General features: G+C 40.5%; 1 long non-coding RNA gene across 1 annotated transcript in view; it reads right to left on the bottom strand.

Moving 5' to 3' along the window:
• The window catches only part of LOC108393124 (uncharacterized), a 372,560-nt gene that overhangs the window by 198,830 nt on the left and 149,513 nt on the right, over positions 1–24,217 (bottom strand). The window lies entirely within an intron of this gene.

Genomic DNA, 24,217 nt, shown 5'->3' with positions numbered 1-24,217 from the left:
AACTACTCTTAATTTAAAGTCAGGATCTTAGCCACCCCTAATTATGTCTAGAATTATGCAATAAAACATTTCAATTTTTAAATGAGCCATCAGTGAGATATTATAGGAAGCATCTCTAAGTTAACAATGTAACTGCCAGAGGCAAAATATCCCCTGAAGACATAGACCGCTGGGCCCATGGTGTGATCCACTGAGTCATAAACACACACACGACCAAGTTCTTGTACAGAGCAAGGGACCGAATGGGAAGATGTCATGTGGGAAAGTACCACATGTTACAAGCATTCATAGAAACACGCACATTTATTCTGTGAATGAGTGTGACATTTTCCTTGCAATCGACTCCACCACTCAAACAGGGATTCTTGATTGACCAATAGTATGGCTGATTTCCTAAAATGCATAGTCAATGGTTATAGATTCAATATCTTTGACAACTTATGAGTATTATTCTGCAGTAAGTTATTAATGAACTATGCACATAATTCAGTGACTGGCTCACTTGGAACAATAAGAGGTACCCACATTTGCCCTCACTTAGCTTTCAGAGTTAATGGCTAAGATGCCTCCATGAACTTGTCCATGCCTTAAGATACCTCCTGAAGAGTTGCAAGCTGACACTGGCAATCAGAGTCTTTTTCCAACAGCCCACAGTTGGGCAGGCGGGATTTTCGCAACTACTTATAACAATAAAACTGTATTTTAGAGCGAGAAGAAAGTTAATATGTCTTCTTATATTTCCTCATGTCTTCCAAGCCTCCAATTCTAAGGAAAAACTCAGTATCGCTTTGCACTAGTAGGACAGCAGCCAAGTGATACCCGAAGACGCACACTGATCCCACTTCAATAAAGGAATTGTTAAAACAAATAATCCAATTCAAAAATGGGCAGATGACCTGACTAGACTTTTTCCAAAGACATGCAGATGGTTAACAGACTTGAAAAGATGCTGCACATCACTGATCATCAGGGAAACTCAAATCAAAGCCACCATGAGGTGTCATCTCGTGCCAGTCAGAATGGCCACTATCCAAAAGACAAGAACAACTGCTGACAAGGCCATGGAAAAAAGGGAACCCTCCTACACTGTTGGGGGGAATGTAAATTGGTCCAGCCACTGTGGAAAACAATATGGAGATTCCTCAAAAAACTAAAAATAGAAATACCATGCAGCCCAGCAGTTTCACTTCTGGGAATTTACTCAAAGAAAAAACTCACTCATTTAAAAAGATAAATGCACACCTATGTTCACTGCAGCATTCTTTACAATAGCAAAGATATGGAAGCAGCCCAAGTGCCCATCAATAGATGAATGCATGAACAAGATGTGGTATATATACATAATGGAATATTACTCGGCCATTAAAAAGAAGAAGATATTGCCATTTGTGACAACATAAATGGACCTACCTACAGGATATCATGTTAAGTGAAATAAGTCAGGCAGAGAAAGACAAATACTATATGATTTCACTTATATATGGAATCTAAAAAACAAAAGAAACAAAAAATAAATACACCCATAAATATGAAAAACACATTGTTGGTTACCATAGGGAGGGAGCTGGGGGATGGGTGAAGTAGGCGAAGTAGATAAAGAGTTACGAACTATGAATTGTAAAGTAAGTTAATCACAGGAATAGAAGTATAATGCAGAAAATGTAATCAATAATATTTTAGTACCTTGGTATTTTGATGGGGTAAATATATTTATGGCAAGCATTAGTAATATATGTAATATCAAGTCACTATGTTGTATATCTGCAACCAGTACAATAGTGTATATCAACTTTATTCCATTTAAAAATAAGAAAGGACTTGCTGCCTAGCCACTGGGACTCTGGTTGGCTGACAGTGCCCAGCTGTTAGTTCCTCGGGGTCTGCCTCAGCTTTTCAGCCATGTGTGCCCAAAGCTGGTGGCCGAGCAAGGCACTGGTGTGAGGGCCAGGCCATTTCTGTCCGGCACATAAATCTCCCAACAGGTACTCTTTGGTCCGGAGCGCCCATTGTACAGCTAGGAACTTTGTCAGATGTGCACTGTGGGCTGACAGGTCTCCCTGCCCGATCACATCTTCTCCCTTCCCCTTTCACAGGTGTTCTCCCAACACCCTGCATTCCTAACTCTGTCTGTTCCCCAGGAGGCTCAAAGGCCTACTGGAAACAGCTTTAATTGGAGAGAAAAACCACCTTGAACAGAAAGAATAGATATGCAAGCCAAAGTTCTTAAAACTTTTGTTTAAGGGGGAAAACTACAACCACTAAAAACAACACAAAACAATTTTTAAAATACTGGTAGGTCTTGCCAGAAATTTATAGTGTTTACAGGATAGTGGGAAAAAACACGATACGTACAGAATGAAAGAAAGTAGACAAAATGAAGGGTCTCTAAATGTCCTTTCAGGCAGAACAGCATCTAGCTTCTCCTGCCCGGTCAGAGCTAAAGCCCACACTAAGGACCTCTGCTTCTCGACAGCCACATTTCACTTGTGCACTAAGTCACCTCGGTGTGAGGTGTGTCAGCCTCCAATACAGGAACAAATAAAGGGAATGAATGGGAAGCTTTATGCATCATGGAAAGATGGTTTTCTGAGCATTATGTAAATTGGTGTGTATTTGAAATACGCTAATGCACTGATGTCATGCTGACATAGTAACAGATGGCATTTATATTTGGGGGAGGGATGCATCACCATGCTGTTCCATCCTTGATGGAATCCTCGGGGAACTGATTGGTCTCAATATTAATTTCAAGGACTCAATATTAAAATAAAAATATATGTAATTTGGAATTTAATGCACCATGAGAAATCCTTTAAAATACTGTGGCCAACGAGTTGAGCTGACAGCGACTGGGGACGTTGCTTTGAGATGTAGAAATCCATGGGCACTGTAGCCCCAACCACGGTTGTGAGAATGTCCAACTCCGTGATGGACGATCTCAGTTAAACATGCTGCTTTCCTTTTCAGAAATGTAATGAAAACTGAAATTATTTAAAGGTCCCAGTGTCCTCAAACTAACAATTATATTTTCTTGTATAGAGCTACATTGGTTCAACTCAACGGCTACTTTTGCTGAAACCAAAGTAGGCTAAACCTTTACATCCAAATGTGGGGCCTTCAGACTTCAATATGGAAATTAGCCATAATGATTATTATAAAATGCATCATTTGGTGAGTGCTTACTGTGCTCCAGGTAGTCTGATAAGTGTTTTATATAAAGTGTCTCAGTTAATCCTCATGTCACTGCTATCAAATAGTTTTTGTTGTTCCCCAATTTGATGATGAAGACAGGTGACCCAAATTATACAGTTACGAAGAAGTGAAGTGAGGATTCGAACCTAAGAGTGCTAAATATCAAAGCCTTGAAGTTGAGAAAGGTTAATAAGGCAACTGCAAATATTGATGCAGTCAATGAATACCTAACAATACAGCAGCATGTGCTATGAGCTGAGAAAAAAAGGAATAATGTGGTCTTACAGGGCAGAAACCTGCCTAACCATATTTTTTTAAACTTCCTGGCATCAAGTGCAAGGGTTAGCCCTCACTGGCTACTCAAATACTTGTTCAACATCCAGTTTGGGGTTGGAACTGGGGCACTGGTGCATATGTAAAGTAGTGAAAATAAAAGAAAAATGTTGTGTACATGATCATTACATTATTCTATTATTTCTAAAAATTTACTTCTAAAAATTCATTTCTTAAAAATTGAAAATGGCTACCTGACCATAACATAAGAGTTGAAGAATCAGCAACATGAGTAGGTGAAAGGGGCCTGAACTCACACTGTGGCTCTGCTGTTTATTGGCTGAGTGCGTTACTTAATCTCTGGGTGTTCCAATTTCCATAGAACAGGCTTTATAATTCTCTTACAGGTTCATTGTGAAGATTAAATAAGACAATGTTTGCAAAGTATTTAAAAAGACTATCTTATCTAGAATAAGCTCTTGACAATTGTAATGATTTTCCTCCCAGCCCTTCGCCATGAGTGCTTTATAGCAGTGTATCAATCACTTGCACATTTAACCTACTATTGCAGTTGTAGTTCAATTGTTCTGGTCACTGAATCCACTGACCCAAACGGGGTGCTGTGATGTGATCCATAACGAAATCAAAAGTTGCAATAGAACTTTCTGAATCACAGGGGATTTTTGTGTGTGCGATTCATCCACAAGCAAATTGAGAGCGGTGACAATAGCCACTGGAGTAAATTTGGAGGCCATTATCCAAATCTAATTCTTATATTCATAAAATATTCTATTCAATCAGTCTTGAAGTTTATAAATGCTGTGAAGCAGGTGCCATAATCCCTGTTTCAACCAATGAGAAGACTGCGAAGTAGAGAGAGGTAAGTCAGTTACTCAAAAATCCAAAGTTAGGTATAAGTGGGCTGCTGGTTATTGGTTATATATTATAAATATATATTATATACATATATTTCTTCTTATGTGAATTGCCTATTCATTTTCCATGTCCACTTTTTACTGGGGCATTCAACTTTTAATTACTAATTTGTAAATGCTCTTTGTATATTAATAGCATTAATTCTTTACTCAAAACACTGTTGTGTATAATTTTTCCAGCTTATCATATTTTTTAACTTTGTTATTATTTTTCTATATAAAAAGTTCAAACTTTCATGAGGTGAGATTGATCTTTTTCATCACAGTTTCTAGCTGTGGTGAAATACTTTAAAAGTCCTTCTTTACCTCAAGAGCACAAAAATAATTACCTGACTTTTTCTCTAATCCATCTGGAAAAATCCAAAACAACTTAACATCCCATCAACCTTGGAAAGATGAATATATCTGGACGAGTGCGTCACGGGTAATTTTCCACTTTCTTCTTCAGACCTTTACGGCTTAACGACGTGAGGGTTCTTCCTACTATTTTAAGTCCATCTAAACTGTCTATGTCCAGAATAAGAGTTTCCAGGCTCATGGATCTGATTAGTTCAGAAGTAGCTCCTCTTCAGGAGAAAAGGATTCAGGGCTCACAGTGACCAGGACCAGGTTTGAATTTGGGGCTTTTTCTGTTTTCTTTTCTTTTCCTGACTTTGCATTTAATGGCTCTGTTTCTGCTTCACTCACAGATAAAATCTCACCTTGTGGTGAAAAGATACCCGCTTGGAATTACGCAAGGGGAGTATGTGAAACACCGCTGCAGTTCCTTCTAAAGGCGTAGGCTTTATTTTCCTTAAAGCCTCCGTTTCTTTCTAGCTCATTGGCACTGGCACAGCACGGGTACATCCCTGACCTGCAACGGCCTTACGGCGTTTGGATGGTGGTGAGCCAATCAGGATCCATACCTGAAGCTTAGACCGGGGTCACATCTCACACAACGATATTACCTAAAAGTAGGGTACATTTTTTCACTGGGTTGTTTTTTTGTTTTTTTATGTGGGTTTTTTTTTTTTTGGTATTGAGGCATATAAATTCTTTATACACTTTGGATATTAACCCCTTATTGGATAAATCATTTACAAATATATTCTCCCATACTGTAGGATGCCTTTTTGTTCTGCTAATGGTGTCCTTTGCTGTACAGAAACTTTTTAGTTTAAAGTAGTCCCACTTGTTCATTTTTTATTTTGTTCCCCTTGCCCAAGGAGATGTGTTCAGAAAAAAAATTGCTCATGCTTACATTGAAGAGATTTTTGCCTATGTTTTCTTCTAAGAGTTTTATGGTTTCATGTCTTATATTTAGATCTTTCATCCATTTCGAGGTTACTTCTGTGTCTGTAGTTAGACAGTAATCTAGTTTCATTCTTTTGCATGTAGCTGTCCAGTTTTCCCAACACCATTTATTAATTGATCATATATGTGTAGGTTTATTTCTGGACTCTCTATTCTGTCCCATTGATCTATAGGTATGTTCTTGTGCCAATACCACACTGTTTTATTACTGTGTTTTCTTGAAACCAATACCGTATTTTATATCAACTACATGTCAGTAAAAAAAAAAAAAAACACTTAAAAAAAGGGTAAATTTCTTAAGAGAGAAAGAAATTACTGTTTGGCAGGAAAAAAATGAATGCATGCCAATGATATAACAAATAACCTTCCACACAAACCTATCTTCATTTTTTTTTTTCTGGTAGGAAAAGAGTAAATGCTCCAAAAAAACAAAATAAAAATGTTAATGAAGCAGTTCCCATTTCTCACCCAATCAGTGTCTCCCCAGAATAAAGAGAGTAGTTTTTCTAGTACTGCACATTGTAAGTCATCGTAACCAGCATCCCAAGTCTACAGTAAGACATATTAACTATGCGGTCCTCTGAAAAGTCACTCATCTGCTTAATTAGCCCTAAAGGAAGCACTTGTTTCAAATCAGGAGCAACAGCATTTCTGAAATGGGCATAATGGCACTAACAATGACAACCTGTTTAAGTAATAGGGTTTTTAAAGCTGATTTTTAAATGAGATTGACTGAACTCGGAAGTGTTGTCCCTCACCTGGTTTTTCAAATCTCATGAGCATCCAGATCGTCATCACCTCAGACCACAGCTACCATCTTCATCGTCCGGGAGGACATTAGCTCGGCAGGAATTGCCTCCCTACTTTTAGGGCAGCAAAGGTGTGGTGACATCACAATCGTCACTGTGATCCTAATGCCTGACTATTTAGGTTTTGTACTTCCTTATGGTTTACACAAGACGTCAGGCTAGTTTCTATAACAGGTACTGCTGTGCAAGTATTCTCATATGTTCGCAAAAATCAACTGAGGCGTGTGGCAAGAGGGAGAGTTGAGGTGAGAGAGAAACTTAGTTGACCCTAAAGAGAGAACACATACCTTCTTATTATTTGATTCAATTTAATTCAATAATATCTCTCCCTGAATAGTAATCTCTCTCCATCCAGTTCACTCAACAGGTGAAGCTGTGAATAACTTCATTTCATCTTCTTGGTTTCCATTGTTATTTCCCTGGCTTTCTGCAAATAAGCCTATTCTTTCTTTCCTTGGTGCTTGAATTTATGCTGATTTCTTTGCAATTTACTTATCCTCACCATTATTCCCAGGTGCCTCATCTACTTTGGGGGAATATGAAAATCATTCACAAATAACTGCATATGTGTAGTGGACATATGCCGTTTGGCCACCCAGCTTTTATTCCTCTACCATATTCTCAGTAATGCTGTCAATCACTGATGCTGGATCAACTTCCAGGCACAAGAAGGAACACCCAGCCCTGGCAGTCTATCAGTGCCCCCATTCTCCTGGCAGAGAGATGAGCTCAAGGCTGAGCTGAAAGCTGCAGACACACTGGGGGAAAAAATCTCTCTTTGGATTGTGAGCTGTGATGGTAGAGGCTTCCGGTGGACTCTCTGCCCTAGGAGAGGAAGACATTGCCAGAGAATGAAGCCGAGCAGCACCAACACCCACAGAGGGGAGAAGAGCTGAGTGATAGAAAAAGAAAGAAAGAAGCAAGACCACAGTTTCTGGACTCCTGGATTCATCTGGTCTAGAGGCAACTATTCTCCTGGATCCCCTAAGTGCATGAGCCATCTACTCCTTTTCTTAAACCAGTTGGAGTTGGGTTTCTGTCACTATAAAAATACTTATGACCAATACCGCACCTCTGCGAAACTTCTCAGAACCACTGCACTCAACAGAATGCAGCAACAGCCAACCGTGAGGATGAGGATGGTGGTGGAGACAGGATGTAAGCGTCACGAGTCTTTGAGGAGGAGAATTCATCTGCAATGTCGCCTGTCTTCAAAACACACAGCTTTTCCTCTGAGTCTTACTCACAGGTCTCTTGTGCTGCCAATGTAATTGTAAAAAAAAAAAATTGCTGGGTTCATATATGTAAAGAAATGTTTCTGATGAAGAGATTTTGTTTTAATACACTTGTTCAGAGGCATTGGCACTGGAGTCAATTGCTTGTGATGTGGCTTGATGACTGAAAATCGGTCTCTGTGATCATTAAAGTCTTTCCCTTCTTCAGCTGCACCGCCACAGAACGGTTGACCATTCCTCCCTAACTCTCCCCATTAATTAAGAGATTCACACCAGCAGCACTGTTCCCTGTGCCACTACAGCTACACAGCCCCAGGCTACACCAAGTTATATACCTCAGTGTATTTTAGAGGCTTAGGCCATATAAAAAGAATCATCTTCACAGCAACATAAAATATTGCAGGGGATAAAACATGTGGTGGCTGAAAACACAGCCCCTGTGTGAGAGCTTGGGTTCTAGCATCCTCTCCACTCCTTGTAACTGTTGACCATGAGCAAGGGAACACAGCCTGCCTACATTTGATTTCCACCTGTAGAATGAGAACAACAGTCCTTCACCCAAAGGGTCATTGTAAGAATTCTATGAGAAAATGCTGGAAAGGCCTTTTGTCAGGATACTAACTTCCCCCTAAATGCCTGAATATACAACATGAGCACGTGTGCTCGTGCTTACAGTTAGGGCCTGGTAAGGGTAAGATCCTTGGCACCATAAGGGTAGTGAAACTCTTCAACCCTCCATTTACCAGTGGTGAATCTGAGGCTCAGACTGAAAAAGACCACAGCCCAAGACAGCACAAGGGGGTGATGGCTGGAGCGGAGCTGGCCCAGCACAATGGGGCCTCCACTGACCTGGGGGCCTTTCCTCCAGATCCCATGGACACACACCGAACACCCTCCCAAAGAAGTTGGAGCCCGTCTGGAACACCACATCCTCACTCTCACATACACACTCACACGTTCATGGTCATCGAAGTCAGTCTTCTTGAAACTAATTATTCTGCTTTGCCATAGGCTTCCTCTGCTTTTCAGATTTCCTTTACATGCTTCTCTGTTGTGTGTTCTGCTTGCAGAATTCCTCCCTCTTTCTCCCTGGATATGTGTGTGCGTGTGTGCGTGTGTGCGCATCATTGTTGCTGAATCCATGTTTCTAGTGATGCACACACGGAATGCAGGTGCACCGCAACTACCCCCAGGACAGGACAAGGTCTCTGCTGGCCTCCCTTGAAGCTTGATTCAAGTGGGATCCTGAAGCCTTTTCCAAATGCTCTTCAACGTACTGCTACCCACTTTGCCCCATTCCCCCAAAGTGACAAAACTCAAGCATTTGAATTTGTCGACACATAGAGGCCACGTGAGCCACTGGAAATGTAGGCCACAGCCCCTGCCTTTAGGGTTTACGCAGTGTTGTCCAGATTGCAAGGACTGGGGGAACAGCTTCGTAGAGATTCAGTTACCCCTACAGATGTAATGTTCATTCAGTGAAATCTGCTTTTTGGCGATAAACATCTTTTTTTTCCCTCTTGAGCTAAATACCTCATCTCAGACTGGAAAGGGCCTTTTCAATGCCTTCAAAATGTTCCTTAATGATGAGGCAACTCACTCTTTATTTTTCTTTGCAAAGCAGTTGGGTTTGATTCATTTTTTATTTTTTTCATATCATACTTAAAAAGCCCAAGCTCCTAAATCAATAGGACAGGGCTGCATTTTCTGTCCTAAACAATTATTTACAGAATGTGGGAACACTTGTAATTTAACATGCCACTTAGGCAGTACAGGAGTTGAGCTGCAAGCCTTTTAACTCAATAGAATGGGGATGAAAGATGTCGTTGTCTTTGAGTCCCTACATATTCCAAGGTCCACAATAAGCAGACTGGACATGAAAAAATAAAATCAGCAGAGAAGGTACCAATATTTTAAAAACGATTGCTTTAGGAACCAAAAGGAGCTTTTAGGTTTAGAGCATATGGAGAGAAAGCACAATATTACAAGGTCAGGTCGGCTCCACTCTGTCCATAGATGGAGAGAATACCAAATCATGTCATGCTGAACCATGTTCAAGTGAATTAATAACATAAATAAACAGAACTACAATTGTGGAATTGTTGGTTACCATAAAAACCCAGGGTGCAGATCATTTGATATGGGCTGCCTTCCTTACAACATGTAGGCAGTTACTAAATTTATGCACAAGGCTCCAATTCGCAGTGAACAAAAATATCTCATTGTCTAAAACTGCCATGGCAAGTGGCTGACGGGAGTAGATTTTGGAAATATAACAAGAATGAATATTAAGAATGATAAAAATACCTATATGTGGACCAGAATGTCAGAAGACTCTTGACAGCAGTTCTCTTAGAAATGTGAGTGAAGTCTTGCAATATCACAGCACAAAGCTTGCAAATAGACCTCATCACACAACCACCTATGCGTTGGCTTCGTGGAGTGATATGCTGAGGGGGTTCTGAGACTGTCCAGGTGCTTGATGTAATCCATTAATGATTTCTGCGTATATGTGGAAAGGGGCTGGAGTCGTGAGGGTTCATAAGTGGCATTACACACTTCCGTTTGGGGAACTTCCCGCTCCCTGAATCCTCCTTTTTTAGCTTGTACTCGGTATTCACTTGGTGAATGATTGTCCAGTGAATGTGTCAACAAGCCAAGGACTTAACCCCACCATCCTCTCCCTCCTGAAAGGCCTCGCCCCCATTCTCCTCTGAGGCCTTACACATTCCAAGGTCCACCCTAAGCAGACGGGATGTTCTGACACACAACAAACCTCTGATTCTATAATTGCCTCACTACTTCATCGCATTCAAATCTTTGCCAAACACCGTCTTCTCACGAAGGCCTACCTGACTTCCATATTTCAAATCACACTCATCCAATCTTATTCTTTCTAAAAATTTAATTCCTTCATCCTCTACAAATAACTCCTCTATTAAGGTTATTGATCACTAACAGTCTCCCAAGCTGGAATGTACACTCTTCTCATGTGGGCACCTTTGTTTTGTCCTGGAGGCCCAGGAGGCACTCAATGACTGTTTCTTAAATGAGCAGCTTTTCACACACAGGTAACCTTTCCCACCGCCCTCCCCCCCTTGCTTAATTAGCATCATGAAATTGAAGACCATATTCTATTTATTTTCCACATTCCTGGGACCAGAGTAAAACACTTCACTGAACGGGAACAGGGAACAGGCCCTTGACTGAACATTACTAATTGATTTGACTTGACTTAACTTTAATAAGCCATTTATCATGCTATGCCCTGCTACCACAGTAATAGGAAATATTTTTCAGTACTTAATATGTACTAGGCACCAGGCCAAATGATTTACATACATTATCTCAATTAATCCTTTCAAAAACTCTGTGAGACAGTTCCATTTATTATCCCCATTCTACAAACAAGGGGAGTGAGGCTGAGGGGTATCAGCATTTCTTCCAAGTCAGCGGAGCTAGGAAGTGACAGAGTGTGGGCTGCCCGGAGGCCGTGTGACTTCAGAGCCCTGGCATTTAGCCGGTGGACGGATAACCTATGGACTCAGGGAGGTGGTATGCGACTGCCGGATCAGCAGTCAGTCTCTGATTCTGGTTCTATTTGATGTTGAGTTTCTTTCTCTCTTGCCTGGCTTTTCCTACCTGATACTGAGAGATCATTTCTGCCCAAGCCAAGAGATGTGACAGAAAAGTAAAATAACCTTTGGCTGCACACGGATGCCTCAAAGAAAAGCCTCCTCTGGGTTTCTAAGGAACATAAAGGAAAATATTAGTTTGGGCCATAATCTGTTGCTGCAGGGAGAAGACTGGATTGCAGTCGGCATAAAAACAGCCCTTCAAAAACCACAAACTAAAATTCAGTGGGAAGGGCTCCGAGCTCCAAGCAGAGGCAGCCAGGGCGGGAGGGCGGTGCAGTTGTTGTTTTCCGGGACACGGCAGCCACGGTGCAGGCCAGAGGAGGCTGAGTAAACCCCACTCAGAAAGACACTAATATTTCAGAAGCCAGTTCTTCCGATGGTCAATAATGAAATAGCAAAGATATCTTTCAATCTTCTCTACAGATACGAAAGAGAAAATAAATATGCCAGCTAACAAGCGTTAACTTCCAAAGCAGAGAATTAATTAGCACAGTCACGAGTCGGAGTTCTGTTCATCTTTCATCCAGAACCATTTGCGCAAATCAAATCTCTCGTTTGGCTGAGGCCTGCTTCCTTGCAAAGAACAGAGGCATTCCTGGGTGCTCTGTGCATCAGGGCACGTCGTGAGGACGAAGCCCTCCTGTGAGAACCAGCATGCAGGGACCCATGTGCAGGAAAGTAGGACTGAGAGGACGGAGCCGATGGGGAGCGAAGGGGGTCAGGTCTGGGGCTCCCACTCTCGGCTGTTCACCTCTCTATGCATTTGCCACATTTCCTTCTACTAACCATCCTCTCCTCAGTCTGGATATTTCCTATTGTTTCCATTGCTTTCTTTCAGAACTCCTAACAGTGTATTGTATCTCCACATTCCATCACATATGCCTCTAAATCACAGCCGTAATGAGGTATCACCTCACATCTGTTGGGAGGGCTATTACTAAAAAAAAAAAAAAAAAATTGCAAGTGTTGGCAAGGTTATGAAGAAACTGGAACCCTTGTATACTGTGGGTGGAAAAGCAAAATAAGGCTGCCACTACGGGGAACAGAATGGAACTTCCTTAAAATCTTAAAAAGTGACCTACCAAATAAACCAGCAATCTACCTTCTGGGTGTATATTCAAAAGAATTAAAATTAGGATCCAAAGAAACAGCTGCACCCCCATGATCACTGCAGTACTATTCACAAGAGGCAAGATATGGGAACATCCCAAGTGTCCGTCAATGGGAGAATGGATAAAGAAAATGTGGCCTAAATGCAATAAATACGATTCAGCCTTAAAAAAGAAGGAAATCTTGCCATTTGTGACAACAGAGGTGAACCTGGTGGACATGATGCTTCGTGAAATCAGCTGGTCACAGAAAGATGAAGACTGCATGATTCCACCTACACGAGGCATTTGAAATGGTCAAACACAGAAGCAGAGAACTACCAGGCCTGCAAGGTGCGGACTGGGGAGGAGGGGGTGTTACTCAGTGGGTACAAAGTTTCAGTTACGCTAGAAAACCAACTTCTAGAGATCTGCTCTATCTCACAGGGCCTGAATTTAACCACAGCATATTCAAAATCAAGAGGGCTGATTTCGTATTAAGCATCCATCCAAAAAATATCAAATGACAATAATAAAAACATGAAAGGAAACCCTACTACCACCACCAGCAAAGGGCCACACAACAAACTGCGGGGTGTGGGTGTGCCTGTTACCTTTGTGGTGGTCATGGTGCCGTGGCTGTTTGCATATGTCCAAATTTATCAAACTGTACACATGACATATGTGCAGTTCTTTGTATAGAGTGGTAATTCAATAAAGCTGTGAAAATGATAATTTTGGCATGGGATATCAAAGCTATAGCTATACATACAGTAATTTACGAACATCGTAAAATTTTTTCTTCATCCAGGAAATCAGATAAGTCTTGGCCTAGGATGTGAAGTATAAGTGGTGAATTTCATTCCCTGATTAACAAGTATTGTTTCGGCACCTATTCTGTGCCTGAGACCGTCCTAGAAACTAGGGGATGCTACTGAGCAAGACCCCGAAGGCCTCTCGGAGAGCTCACAATTCAGTTAGGGAGAAAAGTGATAACCTGAGGAAGTAAAAGATAAAGTCGTTTCACAGAGCAGCAAGCACTCTTAAGCCATTAGAGAGATCGATTAGGGGCGGAATGGTTATGCAGATTTAAACTGAGACGAGAATGATAGACAGGAGCTAAGAGGTGAAGATCCTGGTTCAGAATGTTTCTGCGAAGATAGGAACCCCGGCGCCCTGGAGGCCAGAGTGGGAGCAGCACATTCCGGGAACATCCTCTCCTGCCCTCTGCACTCTGTGTATGCCTGCGACCTAACAGCCGTTTCCTCCTCGAGAGCTCTCTTCCCTGGTCTGTGTCCCACCTGACCCCCTCCTACGTATCTACAGGGATCATTATTTCACCTCATTCGTGCATGTGGTTGAAATGCATCTCCTGAAAGACAGCTTGCACGGCCGATGCATCTACCGTCCTGCCCACCTCCAGGAACCACCTAAGCCTGTGCTGCCCAATAGCATAGCCACTAGTCGTGTTTATCTAATTAAATAAACTAAAATCTAACTCTTCGATAGCACTGGCCACGTTTTCAGTGTTCGATATCCACACACGCCTACCGTACTGGGTAGCGTGGAGACTATTCCCATCATTACAGAACGTTCCGCAGACAGTGCTGCGCTGACCGGCTGTGTCCCCTGCAGGCTGCTCGTCCTCACCAGCTTTCGCTTGGTGACTCATTTTCCTCTCCACTTCAAAATACATGGAAGCTGGGAATTTCAGCACTAGGATTTTCATTTAGGTGTCTCAGCGCTTAAAAGAGTGCCTGATACTAACTAGGAACCGATTTGCTAAATGCATGAAAGAAGGGCTTGTGGGCTTACAAGACAATAAGGTAGTGAAATGCCCATCCCTGCTTAACGTCCCAGCCATCAAAGGTTTTATTTTTTGAAAACAAATTCGAAATAGATGACTCAAACACATAATTAACCCATTTCACTGGTCAGTAAATGACTACTTGAAAAATCATGTCGTTTTGAACATTTTGGCACCTCCTTTGACACTCCAAAGTGTCCTGGTGTGTTCAGCACAGTATACAACCCTCCTAAGGCAGAGGATTTCATGAGAGAAGGTCACAGGACAAAGCTGGGGGCAGATCATGACGTCCTTGTAGGACAAGGGGTTTTATCCTGTGAAAGAGAAGACTGTATGTTTTATTCTAATTGCAGTGGGAAGCCGTCAGAGGGTTTTATATGGAATATGATTTATCTAATTTAAAGTCAAGTTGTAGTGAACACAGGCAAAAAGAGAAACCTGTTGGGAAGAATACTTTCCCCAAAGCAGAGCCATGACACGCGCAGCCCCAGATAACACCCAGGTGGGTGGCTTACAGGACCAGAGAAGAAAGTGGCTTACACAATAGGCAGGGTCTACATGGTGGGTGCCCTGCAGGCCGCGCATAAAGTCTGGGATTGCAGCATAGCGAGAGAATTGAAAAGGAACTTAAACCTCTGAGAAGTAATATAAGTGGTTTAGCCTTTCAGAGAGATTGCTTTGGAGGCAGCAAAGAGAACGCATGCAGGAGAGCAATCGTGGAGGGCATGAGAGCAGTTAGATGGCCCTTAGATACCCAGGTAAGAGAAGTCAGCATAGCCTGATGCTAGGCGGTGAGATGGAGAACTACGGGGGCTTAGAGACACATTTGGTAGTTGTGATCTACAAAACTGAGTGACGAGCTCTGGGGTATGACAACAGGATATTTTGACTTGAATGACTGACTACGTAGCTGTTGGTACCATTTACTCATAAGGGGAGTTCAAAAGGAGTAAATTCGATGGGGAAGATAAAGAGTTCCATTTTAGTCAAGTTGCAAGTTAGGTGCCTGCAGCAAATCTAAGGTGAAATATCCCATTAATATCCCATTAATTATTAGACACAAGGCTCAATGTCAGGAGGCGATAAGAGATTTGGGGGCATGGGCTTAGTTTGCTAAAAGTTTGTTAAAAGAATGTCTGGGGTCACTTTCTTCCTAAGGAAATGCCATCTTTCCAAAATAACAATTTTAGAAATATAGGAGACCTTAGAGGTCATTTAATCCAACTGTCCTATTTCTCCAATGAATAAACTATCCAAAGAGAGACGATCTGTTAAGGCAGCAAGTGGTAGAGAAAGAGAGAAAAGGGGGTACAGTGGTCAAATTCCTGTCTCCCAAACACAGTCCAACATCTTTAAACTATAAGCAGATCTAATTACATTGCAGCATTAGCTCCCCATAAAATAAAATGGCATCTTAGTTTACTTTACTTGTACATAAAAAATTTCTGATTTCTAAAAGATCACATTGCACCTATGGATTGATACAGGAATATATTATTATGATTAAGTACAATCTTTAAAAGTTCTAGTTATTGTTATGCATTAATTAGTTTAATGAAGCATTAATTTAGATTGAAAATATGATAATGGTAAGATTTTAATTTTAGAAATCAATATCTCATTAACAAGTTATTGCTGTATCTATTGGCATCATTAGATTAATATCCTAGTATAAAAGAAGCCACATTTTAAATAACAGAAATAAGACATACATTCATGAGGTGTTTTTTCTTGGGCTCCCTTCGGCTCCAATGAGTATGGGACACAGTCCCTTTCTGAGAGTTTATGATAATAGAAATATGTGAGCGATTCATTAATTATAATTCGGTACAACACAAAATAAAATAATTTCCAAAATGGTGCGTGCTTTTCCATCTCTGTTCTTCATGGCCTATTAAGGAATTAAAAATCTTCTCAGGGGATTCTTCTCAGAAAATGAATATACCATCATTCCCTTCTAAGCTACTGAAAAAGTCAGAATAACTGACTGTTCTTAGAAACTTCAAAAATTAAATCAGGAAGAGAGCTTGGGCATCCTTGAGGACTCTTTTCATGTCTCCACCTTCACTGTCTACCATGTCTCCTGTGCTCACTGTATTCCAGTCACACTGATCTTTATGTTTCTTGAGTGTGGCAGCCTTACTCTTGACCCGGGCACCTACAGTCACTGTGCCCTCTGCCTGGGCACGCGCTCTTCCCTCAGATCTGCCCACGGCTAGACCATTGTCATCACTGAGGCACTGGCTCGAATGCCACCTTCTCAAGACATCCCCTGGCCACCATGTGCAATGTCGATGTCCCTGCCCTTAGGCCGTCCCATTTTCCTATCCCATTTATATTTATGGTAGTTGTCACCTTTTGCTTATTATGAAATTATCATATTTACGTGTTTTTGAAATACGGTTTCCCCATCTCTCCCATCAGGAAGGCAACTCCGTGGGAGCAGGGACCCTGTTTTGCTCACAGCTCTATGCACAGAGATCACTTCAGTGTCTCACACAGAGTAGGGCTCCATTCATCAAATATTTTCAATCAATGGTATATCTCCTTGTATATCTCCTTCATTTCATAGTTTGGGAACCTGTGGTCCACTAACCAGTGATAGTATAGAGCAAGAACCCCAATTTTTTCATTTGAAGTCAAGAACTCTCTCCCACCCACTAGTTTAATCTGCCTCATCTGAAAAAGGGTCCTCCTGAGGGTATTTAAATGTTTTTAAATATTTGTAAATAATAACAATAAATGATGGATGACATTCGTTGAAGGCTGTTTAAGTGGCAAGCATTGCACTAGGTGTTTTATATGCTTGAGCACATTTAATGTTCACGATAACTTTAGGCTAGTGTATCCTACACGCTATTCTTAGATGGAGAGAAAGAAAGAAACATTAAAAGAAAGAGATTTGGACAGATCTAAGTAATGCGCCATGTTCACACAGCTGGGTTTTTTTGATTGCCGACACCAATACCATAATTGTTTTGTTCTATTATGTTGTATAAACTTTACAAGATATTTTATTGGGATTTGAAGGGAAAAGCATCTCCAAAATGAGCAAACCTGAGGACAGATAAATATCACAGCGCATCAGGCTGGCTAGATCTGTATTCTTTGCAAGTTACCATGTGATCGCATCGGCAGCAGCTTTCGCTGGGTTATATCATATTGATCACGAGGCTGCTAGGAAGGCCCATGGCCTGAGGCTTGCTGATGGATCGCCCATCATATAACTTTTCAAGTGCCTAATGGAGAAGTGTCAGCACTTGCACCCCAAGGATAAAAAGATTAATAAAACTCACAAGCCCATATTTCACAAGTATTTTTCACTCTCAAATAAAATGAATCTAAATCCTGCCTTCGTCAAATTGATTTTTCTGTGTGTTAATGTCAGAACTTAGAGATTTCCTTTCAAGGTCCTCAAGAGTTCCAAAATGTCACAATAAATAATAGCCTTAAACAGATTATTTAATAGAGAGAGAAAGAGACAGAGATTCACTTTAAGTTCCTTTTTCAGTAAAAGATCCATTGATTATTTTCAGGGCTGCATAAAGTTTAAGGAATGGAAATATTCTTTCTCTTCAAGAATGAAGTAGGAAAAGTAGGTCCTGGATTACTTATAATTAGAGTTAAACTAGAGCAACTAGAATTATTATAAATATTTATACTGATACTGACTTCAAACTTTGTTGGTTTTTTTTTTTACAATGTCTGAAAACAAATCATAGGAATATATTAATGTCAAAATAATTGTAGTATCTCAGCTCCCTCTTTCAAAGAGCCCAAGATCTAAGACAACCTCCCTCAACACATTGTATTTCCTTAGCCCGTAGAGAGAACCGAGTATTCTTTTCCCATAATGTCTTTTCATTCTCGTTCCAAAATAATTCATTTATGCTTTCCTACTAACGGTTCATTTACCTGAATCCTTTTCAACTGGTTCTAATCTACCTATTGGGAATAGATGTTCCATTTAATTAGAAGCAGGAAGGACAGCAGGGTGACGGGGAGCAGGCACTAGTCACTTTCCCTGGGTGACCTTGGAAGGGATGCTAAAGCTTGTGGTGCCTCGGTTTCCTCATGTTCAAGAACAAAAAAGTTGAAACAATGCACTCAGAGGTGGCTCTCTCCCTCAGGTGGGCTTAACCTTGGACATAAGAAGCTCCTCTCCTCTCATCCCACACAAGGTCCTTGAATGCTCTTCCAAAGGTCATGAAAACCCCAAAATATTTTTCAAATACATGTATGTGTGCATTAGTATGATTTCTTTCTGGGTGAAGAGACAACTTTATTTCATTGGATCCAAGTAAGAGTTTATGACAACACCCCCTGCTCCAATTTTAAAAACCACTGTCCAGTCTCTAGCTCTGCCTCTGACTGGCTACGCTTTAGAGCAGTTGAGAGAACATATTCTGGATTCAAACTCCTGGATTTCATTTCTACTCTTCAAAATACGAATTTCGTCACCTTATAACAAAGAAATCATGTAACTTGTGCATCAGATCTTGTATGAATAAAAAAAAAAAGAACAGAATATATTTTATAAGGTTCCTTTTAAGGCTTACATGAGATTGTGCAGGCAAAATGCTTGGCACATAGTGAACACTCAATGCTATTTTTATCCATGTTTTAAAATAAAATGGCCATACAGAGCTGATCATGTGTTGACCTAATATGTGAGTAGAAAATAACAGAGTTTCAATAAATATTTGTGAAATGAATGAATGAACAAACTAAGGCTTTTGAGTAGGTCGGTAAACATCTAACCGTGATTGAAATCAGACATGAACTACTTGTCCCAAATTGTGCTGAATAGTGAAGGACGGCTACACGGAGACACTGAAAACGCTCAGTGATTTCATCCAATCTTACCATGTAAACAAACAGACTGCTCAGAATCATGGTTTATTTCTTTGCATTCACAAATATGCATTTTCCCCCAAATAACTAATCCAAATGTACTGTCTAGGTAATGACTTTGAAATGACTTAAACTAAGAATCCCTACCACATACTCTGTTTTGAAGCTTTTTTTCTTTAATTTCCTCATTCAGAATGCTCAAAGTGCTTCACCAATGCATTAATACCTGTAAAAGAGAGGATAAAAAAATGTGTGTGTATTTGTGAGTGTGTCTTCGTGTGTGGCCTTTTAGACTAATTGCAGCACTATTCCTACGATTTCAATTGTTAGTAGTGTTTAGCAGACATCTGCTAATGTTGGCGTTCCAGGCAGCCTTGTTCTGGAACAGCCGGAGAGCTGAAATAATGATCTCTGAATACTAAATTCACCTTTGAAGTGCATTTTGTACTCAAACCAATTTGGGGCACTTTTCACACATCTTAATTATTCCAGCCTTGAAACATGGTTTTAGTACCCAGAACGAGTGCCAGAATCAAGGTGGCCATAGTCCTAGTAACTGTTCCTCTCTGATTAGCAGTGCAGTTTCTCAACAACCCTTAGAATCCCCAGGTCTTAGTCCTCTCCTATGTAAAATTTAGGGTGGGAGTAGTTGGCTAGATGATCTCTGTGTTGCTGGCCAAATAATCTGGTGACCCTAGCTCTGTAAAGGAAGTAAATAACATGAGTATTTTAAAAAATAACTGCCACTGAGTTGTCCCTTTACATCAGCCTGGAAACATCAACACTTTTTCTTTTCTTCATGGAAGAATAAGCATAGAAAGGACAGATGTCACTCTCAAGTACTTATTCAAACAAAACCTCGTGTTATCCAAGTAAGAAAAGGACGCCAAAGGTATGCACCTTACATTTTATGTGTAACTTAATTCATATTTATATCCTTCCATCAAACATTTGATGGCCACTCACTATGTAGCGGCCACAGGACATAGAAATAAGTCTCACAAAGCCTCAGCCTTTAAGAACCCACACCAGGAGGGATTTAAGATTCTTAGGATGATAACAGTAAAATGATGGGATAGGAAGCCCCAGATACTCCATCCCTCTCCAGAGACATTGATTCAACAACACAGAGACCAATTCCCTTTGTGAGAAATCCAGAAAACAGTTAGGCGGCTCCTACACCCCACGCAAATGTTGAACCTGCCTGGTAGAAGCCAGGAGGAAAATTCATGGCACACACTCACCAAAGACCACCCCTCAACTCAGCATGGCAGAACTGGGAGAAACCTCCCGGCTCCGGAGATCTGCCCTGGGGAAGGAAGAAGATGATGAACATATGTGCAATGCTCCAGCTTTTCAGAAGGTTTCCTGAGGGACTAGTTTGTGTTTTGCCTGAATTTAAGCACTAGGAGAGGGAACTAGGTCGGGGGCTGCAGAAAACAAAGGTGAAGCTTTGGACTGGCACAGCCTCACCACAGTCCCCACCCCTGGCTCAGTGTGCAGGGATCCGGGGAAAACCGCCAACTCCCAGCTTCTCCCTGGGGAGGGAAAGGGTTGGAGCAGATGTCCAATGTTCCAGCTTCTCAGAGGAGGGCCCAAAGGACTGGTTTCTGTCGCATTTGCTTCTGAGTGCTGACTCGCCCTGCACGCTCCAGCTGCCTGGAGGCTGCGGCGGACGAGACGACAGACAGCATGACTTGCTGGTGCCCCAAAGCACCTGTGGCTCTGCAGACAGACAGCCATACAGTTCAGGGGCCTCTCCCTGGGGGAATGAGAGTGGATCATGCCTCCAACGATCTGCATTTTCAGGAGGCCGCCTGACAGACTGACTGGCTTCTGTCTCCCCCGTCGGAACTCTGACGGGCCCTGGCATGATCAGGGATCATGGGGCCACTGAGGACAGAAGAGCCGTGTGGCGGCTCCGGGGACGCTGCAGTGCTGCGGACACCAGAGACAAGATATTATGAACTCCTGAAAAAGCAAACCAGCAAATCTCTCTGATTGGGACCTTTTATGCACAAGGCCAGAGAAGATGCATAGCAGAAAAGGGCTGAAAGGGTCACAGAATCTTTAGACAGGCTCCATTAGTGGAGGCCTTTCCCTGTACAAAGCCCGTCTGTAAAGACTTGGAGAGAGAGCTGCTTTTTCAAATGCATAGATCCCATCAAAAATGTTATTTGTACAGGAAGATATAAGGAAACATGTCCCAGTAAAAGGAATAAAACTGAAATCAGCTCTAAAGAAATGGAAGTATGTCAACTGCCTGAAAAATAACTCAAAATTACCATCATAAAGATGCTCAGTGGGCACAGAAAAATGCTACATAAATAAAATGAGAATATCAACAAAGAGAAATTAGAATATGTGTATATGAGTTGAAAAATACAATAACTGAGTTGAAAAATTCACTTAGGTTCACAACAGACTTAGTCAGAAAAAAAGAATCTAAGAACTAAAAGACAGATCATTTATATTATCCATCAGAAAAGCACAGAGAAAAGAGAATGACAAAGAATGAGAAAGCCTAAAAGACTTTTAAGGTACCATCAAAAAGATCAATATACACATTATGAGAACCACAGGAGAAGAGTGTGGGAAAGAGGAAAAACACTTATTTGAAGAAAGAATAGCTGAAAATTTCCCAAATCTGGGGAAGGAAATGGATATTCAGACTTAAGAAACCCAAAAATCTCCAACAGGGGCATATACAAAGAAGTCCACTTGGAGACATATGAAAATCACATTGTCAGAAGTCAAAGAGAAAGAGAGAAAGAGAGAATTTTGAAACAGCAACACAAACTGACCCATCACAAAGTAACTCCCATAAGACTATCAATAGATTTCCCAGCAGAAACCCTGCAGCCCAGACGGAGCAGGACGGCATATTAAAAGTGCCATGGGAAAGAATTCCCAGCCAAGAATATTATATCTGGCAAGCTGTCTTTCAAGAATGAAGAAGAATTAAAGATTTTCCCAGATACACAAAAGCTGAGCAAGGTTATCACCATTAGATGCACATTATAAGAAATGGGAAAGGGACACCTTCAGGTTGAAACAAAAAGACTCTAGAAAGCAACACAAAAGCAAATGAAAGCACAAAACTCACAGGAAAAGGTCAATATAGAGACAAATACTAAATACCATGCTATGGTAATGGAGGTAAGAACATCACTTTTAATTGTAGCATGAAAGCTGAAAGTCAAAAGTATAAAAATAAGTATATTCATAAAAATGCATTAATGGGTACACAAAATAAAAATATATAATTAGTGACATCAATAACAAATTGGTGAGGAAAAGAGTTTTGTATGCTACTGAAGTTGTTATTAGCTTAAAGTGAATTATTGTAACTATGGACATTTTGTTTGAATCCCATGGTAATAACAAAGAAAACACCTATAGAAGATAAATAAAAATAAAATGAGAAAGGACTCAAAACATGTCACTAAAAATAAATTGATAGAAGACAAAGGATGACAGCAAACGAGGAAAATATAGACAAAAAAGCTGTAAGAGAGAAACTGATGAACAAAATGGCAGTTCTAAGTCCTTACCTATCAGTTAATTACTTTACATGCAAATGGTTTAAGCCTTTCCATTAGAAGGCCAAGAGTGGGTGAATGATGCAAAACAAAGAAATGAACAAAAAACAAGATCCAACTGTATTCTGTTTACAAGAGTCTCATTTTAGATATATGAACACACACAGGCTGAAGGGTAAAGTACGGGGGAAAAAAAACATTGCCTGCAAACAGTAACCCAAAGAGAGCAGAGGTGGCTATGCTTAAACAAGACAAAATAGACTTGAAGTCAAACACTGTCAAAAAAAATATGATGAGGCATATTATATAATGATAAAAGGGTCAGTTCACAGGGAGGGTATAACTTATACACACCCATCATCAGAGCACACAAATATATGAAGCAAACAGAATTGAAGGGAGAAATAGACAGCAATACAAGTATAATAGAAGACTTCAGTATCACACATCCATAACGGACAGATTATCCAGGCAGAAAATCAATAAAGAGGGGACTTGAACCACACTGTAGACTAAAGAAACCTAACAAACAAATTAGAACATTCCACCCAACAGCAGTTGAATACGCAATCTTATCAAGTGCACATGGGACATTCTGCAGAATGAATCACATGTTAGATCACAAAATAAGTCTTAATTTAAGAAGATTGAAATCATGCAAAGTATCTTTTCTGACCATACAGGAGTAAAACTAGGAATCAATACCAGGAGGAAAACTAGGAAATTCACAAATATGTGAAAATTAAAGTAGCCTTGAATAACCAATGTGTTAAAGAAGAAATCAAAGGGGAAATTAAAAATATCTTGAGACAAATGAGAATGGAAATGCAATGTATCAACATTCATGGCATGCAGCAAAAACAGTAATAAGCGATTTTATAGTGTTAAATTCAACATTAAAAAAAGAAGAAATAAATCAGAAAGTCTAATTTTACACCTCAAGAAACTAGAAAAAGAACAAACTAAGCCGAAAGTTAGAAGAAAGGAAATAAAAGAAATAGTTGAGACAGCAGAAAAATATAAAATATCAACAAAACTAGGTTAATCTTAGAAATATAAACAAAGTTGACAAACGTTTAGCTAGACTAAAAGAAAAAGAGAAGACATACATTAATAAGACCGGAAATGAAACAGGAGGCATTATACCTGATGCCATAGAAATAAAAAGGAACACAAGAGCCTACTATGGATAATTTACATGCCAAAAAATTGGATAATCTAGAAGAAATGAACAAACTCCTAGAAACATACAACCTACCAAGACTGAATCATGAAGAAATAGAAAACAGGAAGAAAATGGGGAAAAACTGGTTGGGAACATACCTAGAATTCCCCCACCCACCACTTCTATTCACTACAGTACTGGAAGTCCAAACTTGATCAATTAGGCAAGAAAAAATAACACATCCCAACAGGAAGAAGTAAAATGATCTCTGTTCACAGATGACATGATCCTATATGCAGAAAGCCCCCAAAATTCCAAACAAAACTTAGAATTAATAAATTTAGCAACACTGCAGGCCACAAACTCAATATACAAAAGTCAAGTGC

The sequence above is a fragment of the Manis javanica genome, chromosome 14 (assembly GCF_040802235.1).
Source record: "Manis javanica isolate MJ-LG chromosome 14, MJ_LKY, whole genome shotgun sequence".
Classification (NCBI taxonomy): Eukaryota; Metazoa; Chordata; class Mammalia; order Pholidota; family Manidae; genus Manis; species Manis javanica.
Note: the sequence above shows the minus strand (reverse complement) of the source record. Positions and strands in the feature narration are given on the sequence as shown.